General features: G+C 48.2%; 1 protein-coding gene across 1 annotated transcript in view; it reads left to right on the forward strand.

Moving 5' to 3' along the window:
- The window catches only part of CCND3 (cyclin D3), a 64,047-nt gene that overhangs the window by 36,773 nt on the left and 20,037 nt on the right, over positions 1 to 7,237 (forward strand). The gene's annotated exons all lie outside the window — the stretch shown is intronic.

A 7,237-nucleotide genomic window follows, 5' to 3' on the forward strand; every position in this document is an offset into this window, starting at 1 on the left:
CTGCCGGCCCATGTCCATCTTGGCATCAATGATGACCCCCAGATCCTTTTCCGCCTCTGCACTGACGAGAAGGGAGTCCCCCAGCCTGTAGGTATGGTGCTGGCTCTTCCTCCCCAGGTGCAGCACCTTGCACTTGTCGGTGTTAAATCCCATCCTATTCTCATCCGCCCACCCTTGTAACCTGTCTAGGTCCGATTGCAGCCTATTCCTCCCTTCTAGCGTGCCCACATCCCCCCACATCTTAGTAGATCGTAGAAGAGAGCTCCCGGGTGATCCTTGGAAACAACCTCTTAGGCTTCACGTCTGCCAGGCTGCAATGAACAGGGCTTCCGAGTATGCAAAGCTGGAGCAGGCAGTGCTCTCCCATGTTACTAGAGGAAATGCAGTCACCTCCACACCCAGGAGGAGCATGTAGTTGATTCAGCCCTCGTTTAAACCTGCCAGAACCAGTGGGGTGTAAATCAGAGTGAAACTGCAGCTTACGTCCCACCCCACTCCATTGCTGGTTTGAAGCTTTTCCTTTCAATTCCACCAGGGGCAAACCAAGTATAGCTAGCAAGTCTAGTGGAAAGGATTATTGACCATCTGTGGCAGGGTTTGCCTTCCGTTCAAAAACCCCGGTAGTACTCTCTCCAGCCCTTTTTCTAAGGGATCCACGCGCCAGGTGCAGTGCAGCTGGGGGAAATGAGAAAAGCTTCATTCATTCTCTTTTGTCCTCCTCACCAAAGCTTCTACGTGCACATGTGCGAGCATATCACACCCACACAGTGCACACATGTACTACATGCCCGCAGATCCACACTCCTCTCCTCCATGAGCAGCATCCCCACTCAGAGGCAGTAACCTCACTCAGAGGATCAAATATGCAGCAGACTCCAAAGGTTTCATCTGAGTTCTCCCCCCTGCTGCCCTGACACCAGTTCTGTCATTGGCCCATGGTGTTATGCTTCAGTGTCAGGCTTTGAGTCCCTTGAGGTGGGAGAGATAACCGAATAAGTGTAAATGCAAACTTTGATCTAAAAAAAAACATCCTAACATGAGTCTTGCAGCCTGTATTTAAGTGTTTCTTATCACTGCCGGCTGCAATTCCACGATCCTGCTCCTCAGTGCGTGAGCTTTGGCGGGGGGGGCATCTCGCAGCTATCCCCAAAGCGCTACGAGCCCATGCTTGTGTGCATGCACGCACACACGCGCATCTGAACTGGCTCCTTCATGCCCCGCTTCTTGAAGGGGAAGTTTAGATCTGGATCAGGACTTTTTGGCTCCTCCTCCCTTCCTCCACCCAGCTCAATAAAGCCGCAGCCAATGCCCTTCTATTTTGGGAAAGTTCAGAGTTCAGAGCCCTGGTGTCCAAGGTTGGGAGGTGGACACCGTGGCTTGTTCATCTAAGCATTTGGGGGTGAGCAGTTCCACTGCCAGTCCTGAAGCTGTGGCGTGTCCCCTGGCAGATGTTGTGCTAGATGAGGCTGGGGCCGCAGCACCCATAGATTCTGCGCAGGGGCGGCATGGGGCCCTTCTGCAGCCAGTCCCATGGGACAGCTCAAGGCAATAGTACAGACTCCACTGCGATGTTGGTCCTCTGACATATGCGACACAGTGGGATGTAGGTATGTCCTATGCCTTTCTGCTCCTGCGAAGCGGAGCAGCACACAGCCTTGGAAGCGAGCAGCGTTATAGCGTCTGGGATTAGGGTCTTAGACTGTAAGCAAGCTCTTTGCAGCAGGCACTTGTGAATAAACATAGACATGAACTTCATTCCCATAGCCCATTTCCCGTCGTAGCTCCTTGCATCACTAGTTCTCAAAGCATTTTACAAGGAAGGGCAGTCTCTGCCCCCCTTTTGCAGAGGGGGAGACTGAGACACAGATGATTTGCCTCAAGTCACCCCTCAGCCGAGCCAGGCACAGAAACCCAGGCGTCCTGACTGCTAGTTCAGTGCCCCGTCTCCTGCATGACGCTGCCTCGTTAGTGGTTACATTGGCATGTAAAGAGTCACTTGCTGCCTTTGCCACACTGAAGGGAAACAAAAATAGCTTGTAACCAAAAAGGATAAAACACAGGTTAAAACGTCAAAACCACAGAATCGTGTGAACAAAGCTTGGGCAATGCAATCCATTCAGGGCATGGACCAGTGAAGGGGTGTGAAGAACCAGAGGGGCAGGGCATTTTGAGGAAAAAAAACCACTCTTGATGCATGAAATGTAAGAGCTCTTTTTGAAATTTGCTTAAATTTGCAAGCAAAAATAATCTCCTAAAATTAACTAAATATAAACTCAATTTAGGGGCTTTCCAAACTGCTGTTTTCTGAAATTGGTTAGTTTCAGCTCTGCATTTCTGCCTTTCCGTCTTTCTTTCCGTCTTTCTTTCTGTCTTTCCGTCTTTCTTTCATTAGTTTTTGAAGTTCCTGTTTCAGTGAGAAAACTGAATGCTCACCTGGGGATGCCTGAGCTTTGTGGTACCAGTTTGAGTACATGAAAATGTGATATAATTTTAGAACGTTCTAGGAAATGGGAACAAAAGCAGCAAAAGAGATGCTAAAAATGGCAAGTGAACAGCGAGACAAAGGGTCAGGTGGAGCCCTGCTTTGACCTGTGCTGGACCAGATCCTCTGCTGGTATAAACTGGCCCAGAGCTGTTGAAATGGCTGGCTTCATCTGGAGATTCACCTTTTCTCGCATCAGACCCCACAGAACAGAGGCACCTGAAACCAAGAGCCACTTTTGCTAATTTTATCCTAAATAATTGCCACAAGGTCACAATCCTAACCCAGTTGCAAAGCCCCAGGACACACCAAAACACAACTGTCTTCCCCGTTCGTAGACGTAGCTATTTCCTATCATTTTAGCTGCTGTGCGAGCAACCCAAGCTAAGGGCTTTCTACACGCTGCCGTTGAACTGCTTTAACTGTGGCTGAGAAACTAATATTACTAAATAAAACTCTCAGACTGGGCTCAGCATAGCAGTAGCTTATTCCCAAGCTATACAGGTATTAATAACCTGATGGTCCTATTTGTGTAGCTAAACCAGGACTGTACTGATATAATTGGGTTAGTTCAGCATCCCACCCCATGTCTGGAGCAGGCCTTCTTCAGCCAGCGTGCTGCATCTGCTAAAGGACATCTAAGCCTTGCTGAGGTTCTGTTCCCTTCCCCCTCCACATGATATCACCAGAGATTAGTTATTTGTAGTCAGGTTTGACCAAGTTAAAGGAAACGGAGTGCAATGGTTGCCAATATTAAGAAATAATATTAGGAAATACTCCCCATGTGTCAAGACCGTGCTCAAGCTGAACTCTCGCTGCAGTGAGTGGAAATCTTTCCTAAGCAAAGGATGATTAAGTTAGGAAAAGGACTTCAATGGGCCCTTTAAGGAGGCAGCTGTTTCAGCAGGGTGTCAGGAAAAGGGATTGGTGGGTTTTGTTACCCACTGAACTGCCGTGGGACCTTTCTGACTCCTCTGTGAAGTAGCATTCACTTCCATAAAATGGACAGAGTGGTGCGGGCTCTAATGTTAACTCATTCAGATTTCGCCAGTGCTTTGAGATCCCAAAGTGAAAAGTTTTGGGGGTATTTCCTACAGCATATTTTGTATAGGTTCACTAATTCGTGAGAGTTTGGTTTTTATGTCTGATATGTAAGTTAATTAGTTTCATTATGATATTACTGATGATGCTTTAGTTGCAATTTGACAGAAGAAAAGTTTCACGTTGACAGTTCAGAGCTGGGTAAAAGATGGCTGCAAAATATAAGACGTCGGAAAGGCAAAAAATGCATGGCTGAGATATTGCAATCGTGTCTATGGACAGATGTCACGGGACAGATCTCAGCCGATGCAAATCAGTGTTGCTCAGTCAACTGCGTTACGCCAGGTGAAGATTTGGCACAAAGTGCCTTTGTTATATGACCAGCTTCTGTATCTCTTTCGCCTTCGTCCTACCGATGGGCTGAACGTGAGTTTGATACCAGCTGGGAATCGGATCCGGTAGCCACACCGGCCCTTTAAAAGCTCCTAATCCTGGTGACTCTCTTAAATTCATCATCAGCATACCAAAATAATGATCCCTCTTGGTGATTCAGCAAAGAATAACATTGCTGGTCTGAGATCCTGTAAGTCTAGAAACCCTAAATTTTTTTCTTGTACTCTGAAGGAATTTCCTTTTTTCACATTGCTGAGTTCTCTGCTACTGAGGCCAGGAAGTTGTCTATCTACAGTCAACAGTGACCAAAATTTGGTTTTCCTGGAATTCTCTCCCTTCCCTCCGCACACCCACACAACAGGCTTTTCAGGACTCCTGCAGTCTGTAATTTGCCTTTCTAGCCTGATAATGTGGTTGCAGAGGCATCAGTTCTGCTAAGTCATCATCTGGAAGGAACACTTTCTTATGCCACAGCCTTCATTTTTTCCCTTATGTCCCCTGTCTACCATTGAGCCTGGCTGCAGCATATTTCTAACAGGCTGAATTAAAACCACCCATGTGGACAGTGAGAAATGTGAGAGAGGCCATTGTGTCTGGTGCACGGCCTGAAACTTTCAATTTCAACGGCACAGTCCAGACAACACAAGGACCCAGAATCCAATGGGTCCGATGCGGTTTTCCTTTGCTCGCCTAAAGAAAATATGTTTCGATCTATTTTTACTGCAAAACATGGGATTCAAGGTCCTTTTCTTTGCTTGTGCAAAACAAAAGATGCTGCCCACAATAAAAGAATGGGGGACATCCTGGATTAAATTCAGCCCATTGGTCTACAAAAATCTCTCTCATGGATTCTTCAAATATTTTGTGTCCACAGACCTAGGAGGCTTTTGTGGAATGTGAAGAAAAGTTACAACAGGAGGCCGCTTTTACAGCTCTGTCACCCACTGAAATTCCTCTTTTTCCATTTCAAGACTGCGGTTGAATCTGTGTCATTCAAGCCTCCACATTTTGCTCATCCCTCTACTCCTGCTCCATGCTACCTTGCTATGGGATTTCTTTTAATGCAGTCAGCATTATAATGCTATGACATTGGCAGCTTTAAAAATGACTAGATCCCATGAGTTGAAGAGATGAGTAGAGAGAGAGAGGGATCCTGAAGGTCCTCGGGAGAGGGCATTCAAGCTCTGCAAGTCTGGATTGCAGGAACAGAACCTCGCCCTGCGCATTGCATCAAATCCGGTCCCTACGTGAGCTTCATGCTCACGGAGGTATAACACGACCAGCAGTTTTGACCTTTGAAACCTTGGATTTATGGAGTACGTTATGCGCTGTTTTGACTGTTCAGATTAAAGGTTCCCACACAGGACAAAGTGTCTTGTTTTGCCTAAACCAAAGAGTGCCAAAAACCCATTCTGTTCATTCTTGACGAAAAGGTTGTGTTTCTGAGTGGCTGAAGAAGGACAAAAGTGTGAGGTGCCTCAGCGTGGTAGCGAATGCACACAGGGATAGATGGACAAAAAGGATCACCCAGACATTTGCTAGGTCATATCAGTTTCTGCCTCCTATGATCCCATGTTCATAACTTGTAATTTCAGACGTAGTTCTGAGAGTACAGGTCACAGTGGATACTTCTTAAGACACTGTGCACGACATTGCTTCCAGCACGCCCATGATTTCCACGTAACCCATTTCTCCCACATACGGAGGCTTGAATAAATATATCCTAAGTCTCCAAGCTTTTCGCCACACTGATCTGAAGGCATCTTCCACTTCTCAACACACCAAGAGTGGACTTTGCACAGTAACGTGAATTGCTACATGCGACCCTTCACAAAACTGCATCGTAGGAATTCGTCTTGAGGCATTTAATCCTAGACCGGATCAAGGAGTAGAAAATGTGGTAGAGAACAAGATTAAGCTGACCAAGAGTATGACTTGGATCATCTAGAAGTGATCTTCTACCACCAACATCTATAATTATCTAATTTATTTCTTGCTTCACATTGCTCATCCACTTGCCATATGACTGCATCGTATGGCAAGCTGATAGCGACCACGAAGCTCATACAAGATGACCGTTCCCTTCTAATACCGTCCCTTTCAAAATCAGTAGAGCAGTTTGCAAAAATTGTCCCTTTGAGGTGACATTGCCCAGAATCATTTTCAACCTAAAGTGTTTTTGTCATTAATTTTGCAAGTCTGAAGAAACTCCCTTCGGTTGTTTTCCTAGTACTATAACTGTGACAAAAAAATGTATTTTACTAACCCTGTTCTGAAGAGAAAGAAGAAATAAGTGGCCAACTGCCTCAGGCACTTCTTTAGCTGTTAGGAGCTCTTGTATTTCAAAACCATTATTCCATGGGGATAAAGATGCCAGTGCCTTCAAAAATCCTATCGACTCAAACTCCCAGCATTGCTATCTCCCATCATAGAAAAACGAAGGTTGGAAAGGCACCTCAGGAGGTCACATCTAGTGCAACCCCCTGCTCCAAGCGGGACCAGCCCCAAATACATCATCCCAGCCAAGGCTTTGTCAAGCCAGGTCTTAAAAACCTCCAAGGCTGGAGAGTCCCCCCCCCCTCTGGGGAGCCTCTTCCAGTGCTGCACTAGTGCTAGCAATGCCAGGGCAGCTTTTTACGGAGGAAAAAGCCAGGTGCAGACAACCCTTCAACATGCACGCAGCTGGTTATTCTCAGAACATCGACGGATTGTGCCCAGAAATAGCTACAGAGTTAAATATGGGCCAGAGAATAATAGAAATCAGACATAAAAGACTGAAACGGGAACTCTTCCGAAACCTCCAGGATTTACCCGTTTTTAGCCCAGTGAATCGGCATGACTCGGGAGCTCGGCAGATCCTGCAGTTTGGCGGCAGGACACCGTGGCTCCAGCCGACCACATGGCTGCCTAGGTAGGGCAGCACTGAAGAAGAAGGGCAGGCGGTATAACGCACGCTCAGAAACTGCAATGGCTGCAAACCCCTGCGAGCCAGTCCTTCCCAGGGGGTTTCAGTCCGGCCCCTCCGGGCTGGCGGGTGAGGCCGACGCGTGGCGCGTTTTGGCACCCCGCCGCGGGGAGCGGTGCGGGGGGGGCAGCCGCCTCCCACCCGGCAGCTGCCCGGACCCCCGAGGCGCCCCGAGGGGGCTTGCAGCTCCCTGCCCCCGCCCCCCGGGGCGGGGCCCGGCCGTCGCCCCGCCCGCTTGGAACGTTGCAACTTCCCGACGTTCTAAAAAGCGCAACAGTGGATCCGGCTCTGCCAGTGCCGCAGCGGGTGGGCTGGGCCGGCTCCCGCCTGCTGCCTGCGCGCCCGGCCGGCCGGCC

The sequence above is a fragment of the Crocodylus porosus genome, unplaced genomic scaffold (assembly GCF_001723895.1).
Source record: "Crocodylus porosus isolate Cpor-Errol unplaced genomic scaffold, CroPor_comp1, whole genome shotgun sequence".
Classification (NCBI taxonomy): Eukaryota; Metazoa; Chordata; order Crocodylia; family Crocodylidae; genus Crocodylus; species Crocodylus porosus.